This window comes from Myodes glareolus, chromosome 25 (assembly GCF_982192425.1).
Source record: "Myodes glareolus chromosome 25, mMyoGla1.1, whole genome shotgun sequence".
Lineage (NCBI taxonomy): Eukaryota > Metazoa > Chordata > Mammalia > Rodentia > Cricetidae > Myodes > Myodes glareolus.
This window is the reverse complement of record NC_142050.1, coordinates 19225325-19253178: the sequence shown is the minus strand read 5'-3', so window position 1 is coordinate 19253178 and position 27854 is coordinate 19225325. Positions and strand designations below refer to the sequence as shown.

General features: G+C 36.1%; 1 protein-coding gene and 1 pseudogene across 1 annotated transcript in view; both read right to left on the bottom strand.

The window, feature by feature from the left end:
* Nucleotides 1-27854, bottom strand: part of Kcnd2 (potassium voltage-gated channel subfamily D member 2) — a 488141-nt gene that overhangs the window by 347906 nt on the left and 112381 nt on the right. The window lies entirely within an intron of this gene.
* LOC148117841 (large ribosomal subunit protein eL8 pseudogene) lies at nucleotides 22304-23181 on the bottom strand (annotated as a pseudogene).

Below are 27854 nucleotides of genomic sequence, written 5' to 3'. Positions count from 1 at the left end.
AAACACGGAAAAAGAAAGTGTAGAATAACAGAAGTGAAGCCAGATCTATTCTATATATACACCTAAAATTGAGGAAGACCAGTGATTGTGATGATGTTGATTCTGCTTTTTAAGATACCATTTTGATAGTAGATTAATCATCAACCTAAGAAATGAAAGTGTGAATAGCTGTAGAACATATAAAAGTAAATTTATTTTTTCTCAAAATCACATCTCATTATTCATTAATTGGTGAACATTGCCACAATGCATATTTGGAGGTCAAAAGAATTTGCAGAAGTCGATTCCTTTCTGCTAACACTTCAAGATCAAATGCATCAGGCTTGGCAGAAAGCTGCTTTGCCTAATGAGCCATCTTACACTAGGAAATATTCTTACACTTTTGTACAAGAGTGCATACACTATATATTTCAGATAGACAGAGATATGGTATCAAAACTCAACCAACTTAGTAACCATGAAGTGAGTTATTACGTCTCTTAACTAACAGGTATTATTTTTCAGTTACCCAGTTATAAAATACAGTCACAGTGAGGCGATAGTGCTATAAGTTAACTCATTTTTCGCTTGTAATTAAACAATTATATAGTAATATTTTCTTTAATGCATGTCTAGAGCATGCAGAACTATGCAAATAAACATATCACAACATTTAAAGAACATATATGTTCAACAAAGTTTGCTTAGTGACTGCCTACCTGGCTGTTAGAAGATACTAAATATAAATATAATAGCCATGCTTATCCATCTCAAAATTAAATCAGTTGCACGAGTTAAAAAGCCTTATCTATGTAAGAAAGAAAGGGAAGCCTGTACAAGCAAAGGGGCTGGTGGTCATAGGACACAAGTATTGATTCATCATTTGAATACTCACTCATCTCATAATATTAAAAGGGCACTATGTTCCCTATCCTGATCTTCCTTTTCTTTATAACAATGAATAATGGAGACTACATTTATTCTCAAGAATATACTAAGAAATATTGAAGTAAATACCCAACTTCCTGTACTATTTCCTTGCCGGTTACAGTCTAACATATTCCAACATGTGGTGTTGGTACATTCAACAGTGAATCTGAGGTTGTCTCACATACGATTTTAAGGAGCTATTTTAGGTTTGATTTTTCTAGCTTGGTAGATAGGTGTCATAAAAATCTTTTTTTCTCTCAAGCTTCTCTTATCATTGTGAAATTTGAACTGAAATATGCTAAGGTCACAAACATCTGAGTCTGTGGTAATGTTCTTGAAATAGTAATGTCAAGAAACTAGGTTGAGCCAGGCACCCTCAGTCAGGAAATGAGCACATAAAGAATGGTGTGTTATGGGCTCTTTTCTGGACACTTTATTAATGATCTTCAAGGACAATGGATAAGAAATACCTGAGAGGTGCGTATACCATCTGAATTCTGGAGGACAACGTTATCAATTTGAATGGACTATGACGGTACACCATCAATTTCAAAATCGTGCTTTAAAATACTTGAATCTTGGTTTCACTATATAATATCTTTTACCTCATATTATGATCTTTGATTAGCTCTGTCTTTACTTGGTATCATGTATATATAACTCCATCATCTCCAGTATATGTGCGGTAATGTGGCATGGTGGTATATATGAAAAATTGTATTTACCTGTAGTTGAGATCTTTCACTGGGGCTGTAGATATCAAGGTTTGACTCTCTCTTAGACAATTCTCCTGCTACTCTGCAGCTACACAGTTATAAATACAGCCATATTGGAACTTCCAAAATGGCCAATGTTTAATGATTTGTCTTTCTGTTGCATTACATGCTTTTCCTCATTCTGCTCTTCGTCATTCTCTCAACAAACAACTTATGTGTTCTCAATTTTTTATCTCCCCCCCCCATTACCCTTAAACCATCAAGGCTTTAGGATCACAACCCCTGCTGTTTCTTCATTTCAGCTGACAACTATGTTAAACAAACACTGCAAAGGTGTGTCTTGACTTGTCACCAGGATGATCATAGTAATCTATAAATCTGGGAATTTTTCTTCTAGAACATTTCATTGGAGCTTTAGCACCTACGCAATCAAGAATCTACACAACCAAGGCAAAATCTTCATCCACCATCTGTATTTCTCTAGTGCCATCTTCTCTATCTTATGGTCCTCTTCCACATTCCTGTACTACATGAAGGACTGCGCATAACTCTATAGGCACTGCCCTCCTAGGGTGCTTGCTTGACCCTTAACACTCCCACTGTACTTTTGACTTCAGAATACTTTCCCATTTGTCTCAAGGGACATTTGGAAGGCTTTTTATCGCTTCTATTTTCAAGTATATAAAATTTAAAAACATTTACAGTATTTATTATGTGACTGAATAGGCACACACATTCAATTTTTATATTAACTATCTGAAATGGCCATAGTTTTATCGATTAGATGCATAAAATTCTCAGACACAAGAAGAGCAAGGACACACATCCTGCAGTGGTGAAACCAGTAGTCTAGATTCAAAGTCTCTGTGTGCACAGACTCCAGTGTGCTTGCAGCTCTTGTGGAATACGTTTATCATTGTGCATAATAAGCTGTACCACATTTTTCTCAGGATGGGCTTGTTTATAACTGCTGCAATATTTTTCTGTTTAAAGTTGTGTTGGTATGTGACATGGTTTGAATATTACCCCACAGATTCCTGTTTCATTTTTTTTTTTTTGCTCTTTAATAGATGCAGCTGTCTTGAAAGCTTGTATACACTATGGAGTTACAGACTAGGAGGACATAAGTTGCCGGTGAAGAGTCTTCGGAGGCTATTTGGGGTCCCCATCCCCCTCTCCTGTACTCTACTTTGATTCCAATGAGAGGTAAATAAGAGCATCTGTCACATGCTTCTATTTCAGTGATTTCTTTCCCAACCACATGGGGACAAGTCACCAGGTGCTAAACTGTTTGCACTCATATACTTAAATTTACAATTAAGTTGGGTTTGCCTATATTTTGTTTTAGAGCAAAATCCTCAAAGTTCAAAGGATGACTTAATTTTACTTAATCAAACGCTGGTTTTACCTTCCTCTACTACTTCCCAATTTTTGATCTATATGAACTTATTCTCTGGGATGCTCTTTAGGTAAGGTGGCTTTATCATTGACAGGGATTGAGGATCACCAGGGTCTTTTCGAGGTTCACATGCATATCAATGATTTATGGACTACGGAAAGAAACAGGATATGGAATTTTGTCTTAAAATTTCATTTATAATTTCAAACACATTTTTGCTTAGCTTTCAAGTCCTGTGCCTCTTCTTATCATCCCAGCATCCTGTGGAAGTTTCATAATATCTTGTGGAACTACTGCCCTGAAGACTGCATCCTGGGAAATGCTGGCTGACTGAAGATATAGATAAAAAATCACTGAGCCAGACAGAAGAGCTAACATACCCTAACTCTAAATATTTTTATAGTCTTTCTGCTCTCTCCAGGTAATTTCCACACAGCTCTACCTACTCTTATCTGATAAAAAAAAAAACAAACAAAAATTTGTCTCCCTATTGTTTTACCTGATTTCTGGGCCCTTCTTGCCCTTCTCAACACCCATCTCCACCTCTCCCCTCCATTCAGCTCAGTTACTGTCTTGGTTATATGGAGCTTGCCTGTGCAGTGGAGGAGTCTCCAACAACCCCGTTAGCAGTTACTTTGTAAAGCATTAATCTTGCTTTCAGCCACACATGGCCTTGTCATATATTTCTACTGTCGATGTGAAGGTTACTTAAGTTTAGCATGCATGTGTATTTTTTTTTAAAAAAATTCTGTAAATTATGGCCCATACCAGAATTTTCTCCTTGTCCCTTCAGGGAAAAATCAATACAGTAGGCATACTGTTATATGCAGTATTTCACAGCTGCTTTGAACCAAGTGGAAGAATTTGCCAAAATCATATTCTTTATTGTATAATAATGCCGTGAATGAGAATTTCAAATGATGGAAAGTTTACACCATTTGTGTGGCACAAGCCAGGCTGATTTTGAGATTACTAGGAGGGAAATATACATTTTTAAGACATCACTGAGTTTTATTTGAAATAATTCTCTATTTGACAGAACTCTAATACTGTATTCAAAAAGTAAAGGAAAATGCTTCTATATGATTAACTGTTGATGCTCCTGAGTTCCTTAGCCAGATTTCATGCACCTCTCTGGAGTCCCACTGCAGAATAATAAACTACAGTAAAATATTTTGTCTTTTATTGGAATTGAACTCTAAAGCAATTCCTCACAGATGCCTTTAAAAAAAAGAAACAAATGCATTTTCCTACAAGCACAGAAATGAAAAGTGAAAACCTAAACAATGGATTTCTCTTCCTTTTTAGTTTTTAAACACTAACCTACTAGGCCACAATAGAAACCAATAAACAGTGTGACCGACAGTCCCATTAGCATATGGAATGTCTCCGAAGCTTTCTTATGTCTAAACTAATTCTATGAAATACAGTGAATACTCCCACATCTGTTTCACAGTTAACACCTGCCATGATTCTGCCTTCAGGAAGAAAACTTAGTCACATGATGACAAAGTCCTCAGGAACTAACTGACAGATAAGAGGGGACTTTATTTTTTTTTTCATATAAATCTGTTCTTTTAACTTTTATTTGGATGTGACATCCATTGTTACGCATTTGGCAGACATTCTTTCAACTCTGTTTGTGATTGATATTTAAGGTTCATTTACTCATTTTACCTGAAATATTTATATAAAAATATTTAACACAAGTATTGTGTGGTCTTTTCGACAAACATTGGAGCAGTGCTTGATTTTTTTCCTGTGCTGTGTCTTACACACTAATCATAGTGAATCACACTCATTATACACCACTGAACCATCAGTCAGTCCTGTGTAGATATGAAGAGTAGACGTCACAAATTCCATTGGGAATCACTATATCAGATAATATCAGTAACCATTCTCAGAGTACTATACAGCAAACCTTAACCTAACAACTGCAAACAGTAAATGGTACAGTAGCCTTACTTTAATACAAATTTTATTGTTTAAACTATCCTTATTAATACAAAAATTGTGAGGAATTTTACTTCAAGTTCTCTTGAAAAAGTATGAATCCTGTGCTACTAGAGATGATTTAGGAAATGGTAACGTAAATATTAATATCATGAATTAGAAAATATACCTGATCATCTTGTAAACAGAAAATGTAAAATCTGTTAAGTTCATTGACAACAGTCAGATATGTGTTAAAAATGAAAGAATTAATTTGCATGAATAAGTCATTTCACCACGCGTTTGCATACATGTAACGGTTTGCTTAGCTTTGTCAGTAGTGCCCCCACCATGTTGGACATTTGTTATTTACTCCACCAATATTTGTCATAAAGCTTAGGAACGTAAAAGATGATGGAGACAGAGGCTACAGCAGGGCTCTGAAAAATAAGTTAATGGTAAAGAAAATCCATAGGATTCTAATTCTTGTTGGTTTTGATGAAAGGGTGTAAGAGAAGATGAGAGTAATGCAGACTCCCGCTGCAGAGCTGAGTGTGGGGTAACAGACTGGATCACAATCTCTTGTCAAGTTAGGAAGGTGCGTGGCATATATCAGGGCTGACAGAAAACAAACATGTCCTCTGGCTTAAAATACTAGCCGAGTTTTCTTTTTCATCAGAATTTGGAGTTGTTTTCTCATCTTCCCAGCATTTGACTATTTCCCTATGGCTAAAACATGCAAAGAAAAGCCAGCAACCTACTAAAAGTTTTATTTCTTTTTTTTTTAAATTTAAAGGGATGTGACATTATGGCATGCCACAAATGCAGAGGCATTCAGTAGATGTTGCAATTCTACAAGCAATGATGCAAAGGTTAGGAAAATGGCATGCAGTAACAAAAACCACGGCACTAATGAGAAGGTTGCATGCTGGGGAGTATGCAGCAGCCTTCCTGTAGTTTGCTGCCATGACATGATGATCATGTCAGTGCTGGCAAATGTATGACTGATTCACTAATGGATGACAGGTGAATTCAGAGGCAGGGAAGTACATCTAAGGCCCTGTCAGTGAACCCGTCCGAAGTAAATATACAACATCCTTATTAGCAAAGCAACAAAACAATTGCTAGGAACAGTTTTTTTCCTTTATTCGTAGTTTCAGTGTTGCACAGAAACTATCTTCGGGACTCTATTTAAGGATTTTGATAGAATTGCTTTTTGTTTATTTTCTAGAGTAAATTTTTTATTTCACTAAACAGAAGACAATTTCATCTTCCTTTCTTCCATTAGGTTTTATCTAACTGAAATACTTTCAAATAATAAATACTGGTGTTCATAAAGGATTTTATTTGTGACTTTTCCCCTCAAATGCTATATTCTAATTTTGTATTGCCTTCATGCAATTCATGTTAGGTTTCTTATCATATTTTTCACATTTAAAACTTGTGATTTGGGTCATTTCTAAAATAATTGGTAGCAGTCACCTCTTAGAGTATCTTCTTAGAGAAAGTTTAGAGAAGGATTCACCACAGTACCAAAATTCTTTCAGCAACTGGGACCTGAAATTAAGATATTATAATTCAGCTGAAGTCGTCTCTGTAAGAAGAATGTGCAAACTTCTGGAAGCTTTGGCTCCACCGTGTTTCCACATAGACTCTCCATAAAAGAAAAGTGGTCTGCAGTTGAGAACCAGAAAAATGTACAAAGTCACATATCTTTTCTTGATGTCCTTGCTACTTTTCATTTCTGGTAGGAGATCTGTAGGTTGTTCTGAAACCTTGGTTTTCTGAAATAATCTATACCTAATCAGTTATTTATTATTTTTCTGTTTTGTGTTGGTTTTCTAGTTAAGCTCTCTCAACTGGTCTTCTGCTCCTTGTAAGAAGAGTGTTATTCAGAAATATCATTCCATTGTTGTGAATGAGGGTGGTTGTAAGTGCACTTGTGTATAAAGATGAGAGTGCGGGCAAGTATTTTTTTAAAAATATTAATGTGTTACAAGAATTGTGGCACTCACAATGGGACAAACAGAGTAATAGGACTGTGGCTATTCATCAGGCTGGGTCCATCAAGAATGAGCGCCCATAAGACAGTGGAAAACAATATAGCAGTCAAATATTCAATAAAGGAGGTTTTACACATGTGTGGGCTATGGAAGGCAGGAGGTATGCAGGCTATTATGAGGAGCATAAAATAGTCCTTACCATCATGGCTGTAGGAAATGGTAACAGCTGAATTCTGAGATGTGCCTGGCACAGATGAATTCTGGAAGCCTCTATCTCAAAAGAGACTACAAAGGAGTTCTTGTTGCAGGTATATTGTTAAGTAGCTGTAGCCAAGTGGTTTTCACATAGGAATGACTTTACCCCCATAAGGAATGCTGGCAATGGGGAACCGGAAACATTGTTGTAAGTGGGGTGAGAAGTGATTATTGGCATCTTGTGATACAAGGTAGTAAAAAAAAAAACTGATTTGATTTCTAACAACATATAGGAAATATATATATATATATATATATGTATATGAAATTGTATCTACATAATTTTACTTTAAAAAAAAAGACAGAATGCTGATGCAAAAGGTCAGAAGTGTTTCCCTGTCCCAAATTCTTCCTGGGTCTCAGAAAGCTTGACTGTATCATCAACAGATTAAAAACAGCTAAATATTTCAGATCAGCAACTTTTATATGGTCACCAAACACAAGAATTCTGTGATACTGGCTGATTTTTCATAAATTACCACATGGCTCCTATCTAATTGCTTCTATAACAATTACTACAGAGTTATAGGTTAAAAACAACAGAAATACACAATCTTACAGATTTAGGGATTATGTTTACAATAAGTATTAATCTGGGTTCTGTTCTAGGACTCAAGAAAGAAATGATTTTCTTTGATTTTCTCCCTTCTATCTAGAAGATTCCTGGTGTCTTTTCCAGGCATATCACCAAAATGAGCAATATGTTTCCCATCTTTCTGGAGGTCATTTCTGGGTTAACCTATTCACCTCAACCATTGTGTTACGGTCTGAAGGCTCATGACCCTCCCTCAGTTTCCCTGTTAAGAAATGTTAACATCCCTAGGTGATGATACCTGAGGTTGACATTTGGGATGTATTTGCATCATGAGATCAGAGACTTCATGAGTGGTTTCATGCCCAGATAGGAAGGCACAGTTAATTTACTTAACACGTGAGGATTAAAAGGTAAAGGGACATTTTCAAACCTGTGGGTAAGTTTTTTGCCACCCACAGGGTCTGTAGGCACTAGATCTGAATTTCCCGTGTCTCAGGACTGTGAGTAACAAGTAATTGTTGTCCTGTGAACCACACAAACTCAGAATTTGTTTCAGCAACACAAACTGATCGACATGCTCTGTCAAAACCTTGTGATTACATCATCCCAACTATGTAGGCCATATCGTTTGTTTTTTACTTATGTCTACCCTTGCCTTGTTAACATGAACTATATACACACTGTGAGGATTAGGATATATACATGTTAGGGGGAAAGTTTACAACATTCTGCTTAGCACATTCAGTAAAATATCATTTTACAAATAATTTAGTTTCATTATTTAAGCCATGATAACCGCATGTTCAAGTTTGAACAAAAATAAAATTTCCATGGAATATCTCACAGTAAAGTAAACTAAGACCAAATGTGGTAGGGCAAGCCTTTAATTCTAGCACTCAGGAAGCAGAGCCCGGTGAATCTCCCTTTAAACATAAATATCCCAGAGCTGATCAAGTGCATTTTAAAGTTCGAGAACTTTGCAAGCCAACTACCAAGATTTTTCTTCCCCATACAATGCTCAACATCTGTAGATATTAACAGGCAACCTTGCTTTCAGTCTGCTGTGTCCCATGGTAATGCGGACTGAGTCCAGACAGTGAAAATGAATAAGTGCCTTAGGATAGGACAGCCTCTCTCTAAACATACTTCTCTTTATTTCATGTGTAAGTATTTACGTGTATGTATATTTGCCTCGTGCTTGTGTGAAACACACAGAGTTCTTGCAATAGGACTTAGAGACCATTGTGAACTGCCACGAGGATGCTTAGAATCAAATCCTGGTCTTTGGAAGAGAAACCAGTCCTCTGAAGCTATGGAGCCACTTCTCCAGCCCATGTAATACTCATTTATATAAGTCCAAACCCATTTGTTGAGATACACTCTGTATTCAACTTCACTTATACAAACCAGTAAAATCTGGTTGGATCACATCCTCGTTCAGTCCCAGTCCAACAGGCCTTGGTGAACTCTCATTATATCAGTCCCCTTGTATCAGTGGGTGCTCGCATCCCTCGCAGTCCTGACGAGGACGTGATCCAACCAGATTCTCTGAATGTGGTTGGCCCGGAGTCTTTCTGAAAAGCCATTGACAATGACACTGGGACTTGTTTCCTCTGCATATACTGGATTTTTGGGATCCAGTCTGTTTGGATGCTCACCTTCCCTGGACCTGGAGGGAGGGGGGAGGAACTTGAACTTCCCACAGGGCAGGAAACCCTGACTGCTCTAGGGGATGGAGAGGGAGGAGGAGAGGGATTGGGGGGAGTGGGAGGATGTTGGGAGGAGGGGCTGAAATGGAAACTTTTATAATTTAATAAAAAAAATCAGTAAAATTAAGCCAACATTAGCTCAGTAAATGACTGGTTGAATCACTATCCAGTAACAAAATAAGGAATTTCCAGGGGAGATTTTTATGGGATTGCAACTTATTCCAGCAAAAGTTCATTTGCCTAATAATCCATCTACACCACTTGCTTTTTATTCATTCATCCACCAAAGGACATACAGGCTAATTCCATATCCTGGCAACTGTCAACAGTAGAGCAATAAACACGAGTGAAAACATCTCTCTCTTTGACATCTTCATTTCAATTTGGAAATACACCCAGTAGTGGGATGGCTGAATCATATGGCAGCTCTATTTCTAGATTTTTGATAATAGCCTATTTAAAATATGTAGATTACATAAGTAGACTATGTTTTAAAGAAAACCTATATATATATATATATATATATATTAAAATCATAGGTACATATCAAGTCTTCGGGAACATAAAACTACACTGAAATTTATCCTTAAAGTTTCTCTGAAGGAAATAAAATGAATCATCTTAGGATGGTAAGGAAAAAATTTCACTCTCAGGTACAATTGCATGTGACTAACAGCTATAAAATAGCAACCAGCTATGTAACAAGCAAAGAAAGGAACTCCTGTGACATTAATCCACACACCGTATCTAACTGATATCGTCTTTTCTAATATCTCTCCCATTTTAAAACATACTCTCTCCTGCTGCAACTCAGAAAAAAATATTTATTAAAAGAACTCCCAGTAAATAAGAAACAGACATTTATGACTCTCAAAAGCTAGACTGCATTAAGTTTCGACGATAGCCCTCTTGTGTGCGCTGCTCCGTGATTGCTGAACCTCCACATGCTTTCTGTGAGAATGGATACACCTGGGAAGCTTCCTTAATTTAGTTCCTTTCATCTGAAAATTTCAAAAGCTTTGCTGGTGGCTATTATTTACAGTAGCTGAGTATATGGGAGCAGTGATCCAATGGGAGGGCACAACCATTATCAAAATGAGTTACAAGGGTTTTCAGACTTGTTTAAAAACTTAGGATATAAAATTCTGAGGCATGCGGCTCCATTCTTAATTCTAATTCCATTGTTTTGTCACAACGTTCATCTCTTTGTCTCATTTTCTGTATCCTTAGGTAAATAATGGCTTTATTTTCCTAGTTGGACACAAATGAAATGCAGAGTAACAGAGTGTTTGCCACTGTGAGCATGCTAAAAAGCGGGATGTGAGAGCAAACAATTTTGTGGCACACAATTTGAAAAGGCCAAGGGGGTAAATGATGTACGGGCCAAAAGACAAGAAAAGGTGTCCTTTAGAACAAAAAAAAATTAAGAAAATACAGAAGAAGAACGCTGATGAAATCAAATCTATAACCATTTTTTACATGGATGGTTATGAAGAGAGCGGAGGGTGTTGGAGAGACTTTTGTGTAAGAAGCACTATGTAGCTCAAGATGGGAAGAGGGAAATGATTTCTCAGAACTATAATTAAATGTTCATTAACGACACCCTAGTGAAAGTGTTTCAAAGCATGAAAGTCCATACCTGCTTTGTCATTCAAATCACTGATTACTGGCCAGAGGTTTATAACGTATGACCATCTAAATAAATAATCTACCAAGAATTACTATGCCTTTAGTGAGCCACAAAATATAAATACTTTAGAATAGCTAATTATCTAAAATGCATGGCACATACTGACATCACCCAAATAACACTCTTTGCTAGATACTAACCATATCATAGCAACTTAAACTATGAACAGGGAAAAATAGAGGAGTCCACTGTGTTGCTAATGGGCCTCAGTGGTTGTGTGGTAAGACAGCGTCCCCATTCTGTCCTAGACCTCTGAGTCTTAAACATAGAATAGTGGCTCTGATTAGATGCAGATGAATTAGAATACCAAAATTTCCCTAAATCCCTAGATGACTCTCCAATGTACCACATAGTAAAACTTTACTTTTTTTCTTTATTCCTCAGATCTCTTAATAGTATCAGATACAGACCCAAAGGAGTCAGAAACAAGGCTTTGACCAATATGCTTTATGGTCATATAAAACCTTTTGCTAATGGGATAGTCAGGCCTCATTCATGGTGACCCCCTCAATTCATAATCCATTAATAACTGCCTAACAGTTTCCCTAAATCTTTATTAATCAAGTAGACTCCTTAATCATATTCATGAAAACTGGTCAAAAGTTTTAGAGAGTAATCCTTACTACTGAGTCAGAAATGCTGGTGTCCTTGTTAGCATGCACAGTCTCATCTCCGTGATCTACATATTAGAGTCCCTGTCTACAGAGCTAACATGCCTTTTAAAACAAAACCTTAAAGATCATTTTCTTATTATAGTTTGAGGATTGATGGAAACCCAATGATAGTTAATTAAGTAATTATTTACTAAATTAATTTGCACCACAAACGCTAATTTGATGTTGTGTGTGAATCAGATACTTGATAAGCTCTGGGAGTATAAAGGTGGTATGAAGAGTGGAGGTTCACGTTCCAGGGACGTGACATGACACAGCTGACAGCAATGGGACACTGAAGGAGACTATGGCCAGGACTCTCAGGAATAAGCACAGGAAGCATTTCCCAGTCAGCACCGGTGCTATTGGGAAATGGCCGAATAGTTGTACACTTGAAAAGGTGACTACTATGTTTTGACTGGTAGTTGTTTGTTGTTTATTTCATTGAAAAATAATCAACTATTTCCTTTAAATTTGCATAATGAGTTCAGAGTATGCTGTTTATTTCCACAACGCTTTTTCATTTAGCTATATTTAAAGGATATAATTGTTGACATCTCATTGTCGTATTCAGATGTAATATCCAAAATAGGCTACATAAAACATCCCAAAGCTTCAAGCACTATTTTTAGTGCTGTTCATTTAGAGGCATTAGACAATATTTTAGAATTACATACTTTCTTCCTTGATATTCCATAGATCAAATATCTGGTTTATAAAATTAGCTTGTGGTATATTACCTATTGGCAAAATATGTATTAATATTCCATTAAAAATAACATTTAAAAATTATAATCACCAATACATTATTTAACATTTTACGAAATGTTTTGTGTTGTTTTTTAATAAATATAGAATATTTAAATAAAATAATGGTATTGTGTAAATTTAGAAGGGCTGGAAGTGTTATATTTAATTTACTCTGATTTTTCAATAGTGAAAATACAACCACCTTTTTATCAAATTTAAGAAGTCCATGACCATTTCATTAAAGTATTTGTTGTTTTTTTCTTAAGCATGTTAATGAGAATAGAGACACAATAATGGCTCACAAAGCATACCTGGCTGTGGCAGAGACACCACTTGATGAACACAATAATTACTATTATTGAAAAAAATGCATTCTTATTTAAATTCAATATAAAATACTGAAAATATATTGATTAAACTACAAACAGGACCCCAAAACCAAGTAGAATTCAGGATGAATAATGCCCTCATAACTACAAAGGTGATGAGAAAAAGACAAACGTCTTAAAATTTAAGCTAAAGAAAGGCAAGTGCCAAGAGCAAATATCCCAAAGAAGGTAGTATAGATAGATATTAATGACAGGGAGAAGAATCAGTATGAGCTTTAGAGTTTTTAATTTACGTGACTATATTAGGCAGAGGCAAAGAGCTGATGTCATAGTTCAGGATATTTGAAGTCCCATCATTTATCACGGTGTCTAGAATACGAGATGCAAAGGAGAACTGGGATGGCCAGACTAAACTAAGAGCCATTTAATCAGGTTTGGGTTTGACTCTAAGAATCAAAGATGGTAATCCTCAGTGGATGATGGACAGATGGATGGATGGATGGATGGATGGATGGATGGATGGATGGATGGACAGATGGATGGGTGGATGCAATGAAACATTTTGATGAAACAATTAAAAATGTTTGAATGGTAACGAAAAACAATGAATATAAATTGATAAGCTATAATAATAAATGTGATAACATCAAATAAGCATTTAGTTAACAATGAACTCTTTTACTTGATTAAAATAGAAGGAGGTCAGAACGGGAGGCACACTATTTGCAAAAGAAATTGAGAAGCTATTATAACGTTTTACAAAATACCTGCTTTTATTTCTTTCCTTTCCTAAAGTGAGTTTTCAACCACCTTTTTGTAGTATTTCAGTTCCATAAAATATAGAAATCAGTATTATTTTATCTTCAATGATCTTCCCTTACTTGAAAAGTATTTTAAATTATAAAGACTATTTTTTCTACCATTAAATACAAATCATTAAGACATCATTGCCGGAACCAAGAGAGAGAGGAGTACAGCCACTGCTTTTTTAAAGAGAGAGAGACCACGCCCCAATGGGTTGGTATCTCAGCGGCTATTGGCTGAAGGAGCAAAAGGAGCTCCCGCAGCACATCATGACTATTTATTAAACGCACATAAAAGAAATACTAATATAGCAACAGAACATACATAAACACATACATAAATACACACATACAAAACATACACAACTATATGTTGATATCATGAGAATTTGCCTTTAAACATCTTAATTGGAATAACAGAAATAAAAATTATGTTTTAGTTGTTTTGTTTGAGGAAACTGAGAATACTAGAAAATCTAGCAAAATGTAGGAAATATTATACTATGCTTGGGAGTTTTAAATTCAGTAACTAATGAGAATTTTGTACCTTTAGTTTACTGTTGAAGTACAATGAATGAATGTCTAGCACTTTAAGACTATATTTTTGTAATTGTTGTGACAAGACCATGAATAAATGATTGACTAAAACACTGAATATTGAAAAGTAAGTAGAGGACTTGTGGAATCTTGAATGTTAAGAAGCAAGCTAGAATTAATGGTTCTACTTTTTTCTTATAAAAACAACAGTTTCTAGGGTTTACTAGGAAGACTCCCAAGTGAACTTGAACACTAATGTCAGTTGCTAAAACAGGAAGACATACTGTCTGGTTTTCAATCTCATTAAAGTACAGAGTTAAGGCTTATTTAGTAAGGATTGCCATATGGCCATAAACATTAGCCTTCATTCCTAGGAACATATAGATCATTTGGAAACAAAAATCAAATAAGCAATGCAAGGAAAACTCAGGAAGAACAACTTAAATAAAGCTGAAAACAATAAAATATGGTTAAGTTCTCAAAGTCTATGGGAAGAGTGTAAATACTGATAAAATATGACATTTAGTCATATGGAAGAGTAAAATCATTAAATAGGTAACAACAGAACCTAATCACGTCTCGGTTGTTATTCAATACGATCAGGATATTCTTCACTACGCACAGGTGAATTTTGAAGGTGACTACTTTTGCCACTGTGTCTCCCTATGTCAAATGATTCACAATTACTTAACATTCAGGAATTACTTATGTATTATATTAATAATTCCCATAGACACACACAACATGCACACATGATACGTATCTACATATGCACACAAAAAAATGCTGAAAGCAGTATTATACTTATGATTAATGAGCCCTTACTTTCAATTGTGTTAGCTAAATTATACTGTATTCAGATAGTAATAGAAATAAGTATTAATCAAACTATACCATTAAACACACAAACTCCAAAATATTACAATGAAAATCAATTGGATAATATAGTCCTGAAAAATCATAAAATGCAGCTCTATTATTAATGCCATCATATAAGTATTATATCCAGTCTAAAAGGTATTAACCACTTGGACTTGTCGCAAAGTAATTTAAGAGTATGCCATGGACATTTATTGCAAAATATACTACCTTAATCTAAGGATATAAATCAGGAAACTATTAGGTAAAGTATAGCACTTGACTTGGTGAAGTTCAGCTTTCACATGATAGCTTCAACAGCTAAAAGGAAAACTAATTGATTTTATGATTAATCTGACTAACATTGGATGTACATTTTGGTCAAAGGATGAATACTGAGTTGACAGTTGACAATTGACAACTTGGCTCTCTATGTTGATGAAAATAAATAATTAACTGACAGATTGAGGTTATATCAGATGCCATAGCCATGACTATTAACCGTATTTTATTTGGACGTTCAACTTGTAAATTTATATACTTTATTTACAATGATATGATATATTGCTAAACTATTGTTCATTTTTTTTGAAAATCTTAAGTGAGCATAAGCTGTTTCCCCATGTGAAATAGGCAGTTTATTTATTGACACAGGAATGCAAAACTTGAGTATAGTCAGAAAACGGCAATATCTACATTGCTGAAAAATCATTTCATAATTCTAGCCAATTTTAGTGTTTTTACTTTGAAATTGCAAGTCAAAGAACTGGAACCACTTATCTAGTTAACATTTACTTACATCGAGTGAGACTGAGTATGAAATTAAATATTAGAAGCGTTATTAAAAACAGCCCCAAATATGTTTGCTATATACTTTGCAGAGCTGTGGTAAAGAAAATGGAACACTCCTTTGGAGTTTACCACACATGGAAGATTCTGAAGAATTTAATTTGGGATACTGAATAAACAACTAAATTTATTTATGTGAACAACTAGAAAAGTTCTAGAATACATTTCTTTATTACTGTAAATAGTATATAAAGATTGGAAGAAATTCCATAAATAGAGGAGTTGGGTGACAAAGAATCTAAATGTAATCGTGTTAATTTTCTGATAAAGAATGCTTCTGAAAGCCTAAAAACAAAACCAAAAGCAAAAATAAAACAAAAACCACCCTGGAGAATTATCTAGAATTTCATCAATGTTAAGACTTCCTTTTAATTTTCCCTCAGGCAAAGATAGGAGAGAGTATTTTTAATAATTGTGACATGTAGATGAAGGGATGGTTAATTTCTGTGACTTACCTGGTAATGCGAAAGCAGTACTGTGAAAATTTACAACGGGGCGTTTCCATTTCTGAGTATTTTTCCTAACTTCAATTGATTATGATATACACTTAACGGTTAGATGTTTGTAGTGCATATCTCTTATCTCCACACATGGGAGGCAGAGGCCAGAGGATCAGCAGCTCAAACCATTCACAGTTATATAAAATCAAACTACTTGGGCCCTGAAATAATAAAAAGTCTATTCATTCACAATTTCCCTTATGAAATCTTATGCTTTTGAAGTAATTAGAAAAGTTTACTCTTCCATTCCTAGATACAACAGGACTGAAAGACATTTCCCCACAGGAGTTTTGAAAGCTATGAAAAGAGGTGGTGAGCCTTATTCACCATGTTGCATGATGATACGCAACCTAAAATATTTCAGCAGGGAAATTATTCCATAAAATGTTCTACATCACTTCGACATTAAGACCACCTATATCTTAAGACATCATACATTTCACAATATTCACAAGGAAGAAGTGCTTAATTAAACAAAAGCCGCCGTGCATTGTTGAAACACCATCCAAAGAATAACCCATGGTGAGCAACGCCTTAGGTAACTTGGAAGAGACTCCAAGAAAAAAGGCAGAGGGCCTTTTACCTCAGATGCGTTTTGTTTCCAGGGTTGTTCTTAAAGACAATTTGGTGTCTCTTCTGGCAAACATTTACACTAAGGTTATAAGACATGTTTAATCTTGACGGATGTAAGAACAAAGCTATAGACTCCAATTGGTCAGTGTGCTGTGAGTCTAGCTATGGCCTTATGCCTTTCTTTAATGCTTTCCCAGATAGAATCTATAGAATACATTCTATAGGTGCTGGAAAAGATGTAGGAAAGGGCTGCTCTGTTCATATCTAGAATGAGTTTACTGATGCTTATTTATATGCTTTCTGATGACAATTTTCTGGTTATGTTTTTTTCCTAATTCAAACAATCTTCCATAGATCATTGCTTTCTTTGTTTCATTTGTGTATGAAAATACGCTGAAACTGAAGTCAGGCTGTCTACATCATTAGACTACAGTCTGCCCCTTTCTTTCAGGTCCTCGGATCCCAGGTCCATCATCAAAGCTCTGAACACGCCAGGTGAAAATTCAACAGAGCATGACGCCTCAAACGTGTAATCCCAGAATTCCAGAATGGAAGAAAGGGGAATGGTAATGAGCTTGAAGGCAATTTGCCCTCACAGTGAAATCAAGCAAGCCTAGGATACAGGAGTCTGAAACCCTCTCACCAAAACACAAAACACAAATGGATGAAGATCATAGCTAGGCAACAATGGGATAGAAGAGAGGATGATACATACAGTGGTACAAAGCTCTAGGTGTGGAGGTGCACACTTTATTGCTTTTGTTAAGTTATATAGCATACTTTCTTGGGAGAGGGGAGAGGGCAGAGGTACACTCTATGCCATCATTATTTTTTTTTACATTATCAGTGATTTAAAAAAGACATTAGATGTTTGAAATTTTTCCCGCTGCCATTCAAAGTAGAATCCACAGGGAAAAAAAGTTAATAATCTCAAAACTTCAAAACATCACTACCATTTTACTGAGTATGGACAGATACAAATTTTATCAACGTTTCTTCATTCACTCTTGAGGTAGAGCACATCACTATGTAGTCCAGACTGGCCTTGAGCTCACAATCCTCCTGCATCAGTTTACAGAGCATTGGGATTGCAGATGACGTCACCATGCTCAGCCTAGAAATGACTTTACAACATAGGCTATATTGGTTGCATTTCTTTATTTTTTTTCATTTGTTGAGGAGCTGTCTTTTCTGTTTAATTGATATGTAATGGATCATATCTTTGCACACATCTGAACTCAGATCTTTCTTACTCGTGTCTCAATTTTTAAAAAAATAATTCTTTGAGAATCCCAATTTGATCAAATCTATCCCTCATCCCTTTACTTACAATTTCTCCCTTACCCTTCCTATTCCTTTCTTCTCAATTTCCCTTTGCTCTAGAACGTGATGGTGAGAATCCATTGCTAAAGACACTGCATACCGTAATCACAGGGTATGGAGAAATCAAGCTGGTACTGACTTGGACACTTCACCCTCAACGTCTTGCTATCATGGTGCTAAAAGGTAGTAAACTTGTCACTGGAAGAGAAAAGTAATCAGTAGTCTTACCCAGTCATGAAACCTGCCAGCTACAGTAACAAGTGACCTGGTAGGTATGTCCACTGGCACAGAGTGGCACAAACGTTTTGAGAGTAACTAACCTTGTTCTGATTGGATTTACAGCCTGTTCCACAAGACATAACTCATGCCAGTGCCTTCATCTGGGCCAGGAACTCAGGGCTGGGTAGGTCATAGGACTATAGGTGATCTCTATACTACACTTCTAAATAAAACTACCAGACTGCTACATAAGATCTCACATTTATCTACACAAATTAGTACTTCAAGGTACATTTCCAAATAACACTGAAAGGAAGTAGTTTTGGTGTTTATTTAGAAACTAAATGCTCAATTGTTTTTGTACACATAAGTTTTGCTGTCATTCACCAAAGGATACTCTGAAAAATTCTTTCCAAGTCAATTTATGAAATGTATTTTTTAAAATTTCATGTTGCTTTCTTAATAGCTTTACTAACAAAATGACAAGGCATATTGCTGTAAAGGATATCACATGCATAGAAATTCTTTGTAGAAGTCCTTATTTGGTTATAGAGATGATGTATAATAAAAAACAGGGTCACTGAAATGTATAAAATGATAAAATTATTCTTCATAAATTTATTTATTATGAGGGAATCAATTTTCTTTTTGCATTGCTTGTTTATTTTTAGAAGCAATTATATTTGTTCCCTTTAGTAGGAAAATTAGACTTATAAGTTTTGATGTGTTCCAAAATATTGTGACAGTCACACAGAAAATATCATAGCTAATATGCTCTACTAAATAGATGTTATACGTAAAGTCATTCAGTATGTCATCCATTTATTCATATAGTAAGCTTTACTTGAAAGTCTATCTGTCAGCACGTTCAAGCAGCTGGAATATAGCTTTAATTGAAATAGAATATGTAAGGATCTTACATATTCTTATGGAAAACAAATGTTAGTGATAAAAAATCCTTCAGGGAAATAAAATAACTAAGGCTGAGTGTGGTGATTGAGTTAGCACAGAGTGATGGAATTTAAAATAGTACATGAGATGGATAAAAAAATGTCAATGAAAACAAAGCGGACCATGCACTCATAGTTTGAATGTCTGTATTCATCAAAAATGTTAGTCCGAACGTAATCCTTCAGTGTTTTCAGCTGTATTTTCTCAAGGAAAACTTCAGGGAAATAATTGCAGTACCAAAACCATGTTAAGACAAATAACAGTGATGGGAGTCTTATATTATTTCTAAAAACAGAAAATTTGCAGAAGTCCATATTTTTTTCACAATACAATTAAATGTAAATGATTATATACTGTCAATATATACAATTTTTAAATTATATCACATAAATGCATACTATTAAAGCAATGCATTTATTAATATTTTTAAACTAAAGAGATAAAGTCAATAAAATCTTCTTACTACATAAATATAGATGAATGGATGTCCACATTCTAAATCTTGGTCTTTTACAGTATGACTAATAGATCACCAAACAATATTCAGAGCTGTTTCCTCTGGTGTTGAGTCCTCTGAATAGATCTGTTCAGGGAAACCTGCTGTGGTGCTCACGCTGAAACAAACTACTTGTTGAGCTCAAGGTCACCCTCACATTAGCTTACAATTGGTCTAATAGGTTTTCCTGCAGACACATCTGTCATTTCACTACTTGCCACCATCTTTCCTGTCCACAGGAAAAACCATTAGACCAATGGTCAGCTAATCACATGTGATACAATGGCGTTCATTTAACTGCACCTCAAAGATGATGTAGGCAAATGACAGAAAGCAACTAGGTTGTTATTCCTGAGGACCTATCCTATATCCTCACATACTCTAGTCTTTTCTTCCAGGGGCTAGCAAACTTCTGTGACTCCTGAAGTTAACAAAGTACAGCTGTTTCTAACTTTGTCCATTCTACCATCAAACCTACAATTTAATGGCTGTGCGGTGCTGAGAGCCTCCCGAGGTTAGAAAGAAAATCCGAACCTGGCACAGAATTCTTAGAATCAATACAAAGGAGTGTCAAGTCAAAAATAATGTCTGCTCAGTCTTAGAGCACAAAGAAGCCGGGACAGAGTCGGCATCATCAGGTAGCCACTGCTCTCATTTCCAGTTGATACTGAAAATAACTATGTTCTGGATGGAAAATAGCTCAGTGCAGAGCAACTAGAAAGCAGTGCACAAGCCTGCCTACCTGTGATCAGAACACAGAGGAGGTATACATGAAAATACCGGCGAGACGGACAAAATTTCTATGTCAAAATTATTTTCTTTCCAAAAACCTTTAATATCAGCTTGGACTAGATGTGCCTCAGAAGGTATTTTTAGAACATTAAAGAATCTATGAATAACATCACGTCTTCCAGATTGGATCCTGTTTTGCCGTTCAATTGTCATATATAAATTACAATTTGCTTGCTTAGAGTTTCTTGCTCTCCTTCAAAAGTTATTGGATTTTATGGTCAACAAAAAGAAAATTTCAAATATTAGTTTAAGGTTCCCCTTAATTTTCAACACTTAGGCATTTTCTAATTTTGACTTATGTTGGGGTATACATAATTGACAATGACTCAAATAATTTTCATGCAATGAAAATCATCTACCTAATTTAGCTTTACTAATTGCCCATTCATATCAGTAATTAACCAGAGCATGGGCTATTTAAAGATACATAAAAATTTTCAGTATTTAATAAACCTGTTTTCAGAACATAAGATAGGATCTATTATTTTAATTTTCATTGCATTTATCTATGTACATAGTGGCAGGTATATACAGTAATATACATATGGAGTTGAGAGAACAATTTGCAAGAGTTAGGTTACTTTCAGAGATGTAGGTCTTGGAGATCAAATTAAGGTTGTCAGTTTTAGTGATAAGTGCTTTTACCTGCTAAAACATCTCAGCAGCCCAAGAACTTATGGTGTTAAAATTTATGTATCAATGTGTTTCTTTAAGAAAAATAAATAACAAATAACTTATTTACAGACACAAAAGATTTCTATATATATTTTTTTCTTCTTAAGAATGGAGTTCTCCATACTGATGAATATTTTGCATATCACCATAGAACCTTCATCTGGTGATGGATGGAGATAGAGACAGAGACACATATCGGAACACTGGACTTAACTCCCTAGGTCCAAATGAGAAGCAGAAGGAGGGAAAACGTGAGCAAGATAGGCAGGACCAGAGGGAACCTTCATCCGACAATGGATGGCGATACAGACGGAGACCCACATTGGAGCACCGGACTGAGCCCCCAAGGTCCAAATGAGGAGCAGAAGGACGAAGAAAATGAAAAAGGAAATAAGGACTGCGAGGGATCCGATCACCCACTGATACAAGGGGACTGATCTAATGAGAGTTTACCAAGGCCAGCTGGACTGGGACTGAACGAGCATGTGATCAAACCGGATTCTCTGAATGTGGTTGACATGGGGGCTGACTGAGAAGCCATTGACAATGGCACTGAGCCTTGTCTCGTCTGCATGTACTGGCTGTTTGGGATCCTAGTCTGTTTGGATGCTCACCTTCCTAGGCCTGGAGGGAGGGGGGAGGAACTTGAACTTCACACAGGGCAGGAAACCCTGACTGCTCTTTGGACTGGAGAGGGAGGAAGAGAGGGAGTGGGGGGGGGGGAGAAGAAGTGGGGGGCATGGGAGGGTATGGGGAGGAGGGGAGGAAGTGGAAATTTTTATAAACAAACAAATAAAATAAAAAAATAAAAAAAAGAATGGAGTTCTGCAAGTCCAAATTCCTCTTTCTTTTTTTTTTTTTTGAAGGTTTGTAATTATATTTATGTACAGAAAACTCAGCAGTACATTTAACCCAGTTTAGTGGCGAGTTCTTTGGCCTTTGCCTTTTCCAGCTTGGCAATCCGAGCCACAGATTTAGGACCCAGGACATTGCCTCCCCAGTGGCGGCGGATCTCATCATATCTGTCGTTGTAATTGGTCCTAATAGCTTCCACCAGCTTGGCCAGAGCACCTTTATCTTCCGAGTTAACCTGTGTGAAGGCAACAGTGGTGCACGTCTTCCTATGGACTAGCCATCCCAGCCTGGCCTTTCCCTTGATGATGCAGTAGGGGACCCCCATCTTCCGACACAGGGCAGGCAGAAAGACCACCAGCTCAATGGGGTCTACGTCGTGGGCAATCACCACCAGCTGAGCCTTCTTGTTCTCTACCAAAGTGGTTACTGTATTGACGCCCACTCGAAGGACAGGTGGTCTCTTAGTCGGGACATCTCCTTTGCCAGCAGCTTTCTTCTCAGCACGGGCCAGCAGCCTTTGCTTCTTCTCCTGCTTTGTCTCTGGCCTGTACTTGTGGGCAAGTTTAAGCAACTGGGTAGCTGTTTGCCGGTCCAGGGCCTGGGTGAACTGGTTAATGGCAGGAGGAACTTTGAGCCGCTTATAGAGGATGGCCCTCTGCCGCTGCAGCCTAATGTAGCGGGGCCATTTGACGAAGCGTGTGAGATCTCTCTTGGGCTGGATATCCTGCCCAATGCCAAAGTTCTTAGGCCTCTTCTCAAACAAAGGATTCACCACCTTCTTAGCCTCCTGCTTCTTTATGATGGCGGGGGCCGGGGCCACCTTCTTCCCCTTGGCCTTCTTTCCCTTGGGCATCTTGCCGGGCTGGAGGAGAGAGCAAATTCCTCTTTCTTAAGACTATATCTTCATCCCTCTTGACAGGTATGATCTTTTATTTAAGTGTGGCAGTTTAATTTGAGTGACAGTTTTATGAGCCTGTTGTATAATTGGCTCTGAAAATTGATGAGAATAATATTTTTAAACAAGGACTCACTGAGTTGTTTAACTATATCTCAGGCCATAACTTTGAGGTAAAAGAAAAAAGTCAAAGTTTTAACAATGTTATATGTGTTGTTTGTTTATGTATGTGCATGTGGGGTGTATGTGCATGTTTGCATGTATGTAGGTGCATGTGCATTCACAGATAACTGAAGAACTTGATGTTGATGTTTCCCCCAAGAGCTCTCCATTTTATTTACTGTCTCAGAGTTTCTCACTGAACCTGAAACTGATTTACTCTAGCTGGTCAGGTAAGATAAGCTCACCAACGGATTCCCTGCTGCAGGCTATCGAGATCCGGCATTAGTGGCCCCCATGCCTGCCTGAATTTTATGTGCATTATAAAGATTTAAACTCCAGTAGTAATGTGTACATAGCAAGCACTTTGCCAACTGTGCCATCTCCCACACCATCTATGTAGTTTTTTTCTAGGACATATTGGATTCAAGGAATCTGGTATATCGTGACAAAGATATAATGCTTTTAATCAATGTAATATGCTCTATTATGATGTCAACAGTTCCATAAAAATAAAATTTTATAAATGCTTAAAATACGCAGAAATAGAAGATTAGGATGCTATTGAAAATATGTTTCAATTAGGGAAAGGTAGTTGTGCTAATAGGTTTAATAGCAATTTGTGCTATATAGCACCGCTGACGTAGTAATTTATTTGACAATCTTTCACTTCCTCTTTTTAATTCTATTGAGAAATTAAATTTGTTATATGTGTTAGATATAAAGTTGAGACAAAGAAGTTATTAACCTAATCTCATAAAATTTACTCAGCTATGTTCATAGCAGAATTATTCCTAATAGCCAGAACCTAGAAACAATCTAGATGCCCCCAAACTGAAGAATAAATGAAGAAAATGTGGTACATTTAAACAGTGAAGTACTATTCAGTGGTAAAAACAATGACATATTGAAATTTGCATACGAATCGAGAGAACTAGAAAGAAACATCCTGAGTGAGATAACTCAGACCCAGAAAGATGAGCATAGTATATACCCACTTATAGGTGAATGCTAGTTTTAAAGCAAAGACAGAGAAGCTAAGTAACAAGGAGAACCCTAAGAGAAACACACATAGATCATCCTAGGAAGGGGAAATAGACAAGGCCTCCTGAGAAAATGGGAGCATGGGGGTGGGAGGGAAGGGACGGCAGAATGGGGGGAGGAGGGTAGGAGAACTAGATGGAATGAGATGGTTAAGATGGGGGAAGGACGAAGACAGAAACAAGAAAAAAGATATCTTGATTGAGGGTATCATTATGGAACAAGCAAAAAACCTAGTACTAGAGAAATTCCCAGGAATCCACAAAGATGATCCCAGCTAAGACCCTAACCAACAGTCCAAAAGGTTTCCAAATGGACCTTGCCCTGTAGTCAGAGTGATGACTATCTTAAATGTCATGATAGAACCTACATACAGCAACTGATGGAAGCAGATCCAAAGACCCACAGCGGAGCATTGGATTGAGCTCCCAACGTTCAGTCAAAGAGAGGGAGGAGTGTGAAGAGGGGAAAAGAGATATGCTTAGATTCTTCAAAACTTTTACTTGCTTTTATGAAACCAAACCAGTAGGGTCAGCCCATGTCTGAAACTTGGAATTCAGGAAGCTGAACCAGGAACATCGCTGGCAGTTATCTTATGCTGTACTGCAAAATCCTGTGTAAACAACAACATAATTATATGAAAATACAAGAACGGTTGGTGATGTAGGTCAGTGGTAGATTACCTCCTTGTCTCGTGTAATGTTCCAGATTCAATTCTCATCAACAGAAGGAAAATACAAAGGAAACAACAAGAAGGAAAAAGAGCATTTGTTTTATTTAGATAGGAATTTGCTGGATAATCAGCTACAGACTTACAAAATCCTCAAGGAAAAATAAAACATGTGCAGCATGAGCAATTTGATCCCATCCTGGATAGAACTATAAAAGAACTATAAAGTCAAGTAAATAGCTCATATAAAGCTACCAACGATGGTAACTCTGCGCCTATAAATAAAAACAATAGATTTGAATTTCAAGTGTGTTATTCTCTGAAGAGTTTACTGTTAAGCCTAATGAGAACCTACTGCTTCCGTCCTGCTTTTTCTTAAAAGAAGTAGCATAAGTTGTGCTGAAATACACTCTTTTTCTTTATTTAAGAGTTCTACTAGTGATCAAATGTTAGTCTCATTAAAGTCTGTAAGTGCAAAGCTTACAAGTCATTCCATATTAATGATGTTATATTTGGTTTCTTCATGGTGTCTGCCTATATTATTGCTATTATTTAGTAAATCTTATCCATGGAGTTAGCTGAATCTACCACAGGTAAACCTGAATATATACTGCAATAAAAATATATACTATAATACAAATAGTATACTACAATGTCCCATTTACTTCTTTTTATTTTTCCATTGGCATAAAAGGTCCTTTAATTCTTCGTCAAGACGATATCAAACTAAAATGAAAATTAAGCACTGACAGAGGATAGATACAAATAAACTTTCTGTCACTTTTACTGTCTTTCATATTACTACCAATGAATTTTTTTAGCAAAAATATAATTACAGTACAGAATTACCTTTTACATAAGAAAATCATATGAAATATTTTGTTATTTATGTCTTAGTAATACTTTCTGAAATTTTTCTCTTTAAATATTTTGTAAAAATCATTTTTAAATAAGAAATCACAAGTGAATTTAAAGTAATTCATTTAAATAATGTATTAATGTTAAAACATTTTCAATGTTTTTGAGGTAAACTCAAAAATTTTAATTGAAAAATTTAATAATATTAATATTTTTCCAAAAGTCTTCAGTCCTAATGATGAATACAAGGTCACATCTATGTCAGTTTGGATTTGAGGAAAAGACTTTTATTTATCTCTCTTTGACAGAATTTTCTACATATTATAACCATAATTTATATCTGTAGTCGAGATCTATATATAACTCAGAAAAATGCTTAATGACACGTTAGTAAATGTTTAACTCTGAAATGCTTACCCACAAATAAACAAGTACTAAGCACAGAAAAGAGGATATACGGTCTGTGATGAGAGAGATTAGGAAAGCTATTGTCAGATTCTTTTATTGCTACCTATCTCTTCTATTTTGTCATTTCCCAAAGTCATACTACTTAGGAAACTTTGTGCAGCGTCAGAAGCCACTGAAGTTCCTGGACTGTGAGAATCCCATTCATCATTCACACTGTGCCTGGCCTACAGAGCCTACTTACCTCATCAAAAAATGCAGTACCTTAAAGACGGGCAGGATGGGAAAAGAAGAAACATTGTTCAGCAGTAAGGTCATCCTCATTGGTTCTAATTTAATCTTATTAATGACTATCATTAAAGCATTCAGGAAACGTCTATGTAAAATGTCTATGAGCATCACTATCTTTCTTCAATCAATAAATGTTACTTTTTAATATGCATTGGAGTTCTGCTGGCATCTATGTTTGTGTGAGGATTGTCCAATCCCCTGGAACTGAAGTAACAGACAGTTGTGAGCTGTCATGTGGGTGTTGGGAATTGAATCTGGATCTTCTGGAAAAGTAGCCAGTGTTCTCTGCTGAGCCATCTCTCCAGTCCCTTTATGTAGTAAATACTTCTGGATTTTGTCTAATTAAAATATGTTCCGTAAAATCTGCTCTAAGGTTATTTTATACATTTTCATCTATTATATTTATCTAGATTATTCTGTTACTGGATGTCATATTTCCTTCAAAATATGTGTAACTCAAGATACTAAAGTAATAATGAGCAATGCCGAAAGCTTACTGTCATATCATAAGAGCATCATAACAAGTATCAAGGATAACATTACATAATTTGGCATAAAGTAACTTTGGTACCCATAAAACTCCAGGCTGTCTGTAGTGAGTGTGAGGATTAACTGCAGCTCACTCAGCTCAAGACTAGTTCTGTGAGCTCTAGACAAATGAGAAGACTGTCTGCAGTAGATAGTAAATGTCACAAGCATCTCTCCCAATCATATCAGTCAGAACTGGACAAACACAAAAGTCTTGGCTCAATACACTAAATAAGAAGAACAGAAATCAAAGCACTTCTTAAAATTCACCAGCCCATAAACATAAACATGTCATGAAGGGAAGACTAAGGAAGGAGTGATAAAAACAATTTAAATTACTTAGGAGCCAACCACAGATGTTTGGTGACATATCAAATCATTGAAGAAAATAACATTCCACGTGTCATCTTTCAAAGGCGTATTGTCAACTGATGAGGACGTTAAAGATCATGGAACCAAAAGTGAAATCAACCAGTTATGACCTTAAACACACTATATTACCTAGTTTCTCTGTTTCTATTCTATCATAATAGCTTGACTTATGCTATTACATACAGATGAATGACTTCTTCCATAAATTCTTGCCAATCACCAATAAATATCAGAAACTGTTGTCAAATATTCCTTTTCACTGTGTGAAAATGTGACATTGTGGTTGCTTTAATAAAAAGCTAGATGGCCAACAGGTAGGCA